Genomic DNA, 449 nt, shown 5'->3' on the forward strand with positions numbered 1-449 from the left:
TTTGTGACATTAATTATGGCCTGTTGTGTTTATGATTTGTAGGTTTATTAAACACATCAGAGAAGAAAACTGAAGGTTTCCTGAACACAACTTATATCAGTCAAAGGTGAAGTACAACCTTACGAGCAGCACCTGAAGGCAACAAAACTCTTCTATAGAATCACTGACAGACAAAAAACCAGAACAAGAAAAGTCAGCTTTGTGTTTCCTCCACTGTTGATAAAATGTATTGATTGGTTTTGTTGGATCACTGTGTTCAGTTTGTTGTGTTTGTGGAATTTAAATTGATTGAATTCAAACATCTTTCCAGCCACACTGACAAAAAACAGAAGCTGAATCCTGAATGAAATTCATCTTTGAACTTAAGTCGAGAAACTGTAAAAATCTAGTGTAACATGTGCAGCTGTGTTCTCATGCATCAAACTTAAAACACACTCACACTTCCTCAG

At 35.6% G+C, this 449-nt stretch overlaps 1 protein-coding gene across 1 annotated transcript in view; it reads right to left on the reverse strand.

Moving 5' to 3' along the window:
- The window catches only part of LOC111645231 (NACHT, LRR and PYD domains-containing protein 3-like), a 40,788-nt gene that overhangs the window by 5,933 nt on the left and 34,406 nt on the right, over nt 1–449 (reverse strand). The gene's annotated exons all lie outside the window — the stretch shown is intronic.

This window comes from Seriola lalandi, unplaced genomic scaffold, assembly GCF_002814215.2.
Source record: "Seriola lalandi dorsalis isolate HSWRI2012SDOR001 ecotype SW California unplaced genomic scaffold, Sedor1 jcf7180002054947, whole genome shotgun sequence".
Classification (NCBI taxonomy): Eukaryota; Metazoa; Chordata; class Actinopteri; order Carangiformes; family Carangidae; genus Seriola; species Seriola lalandi.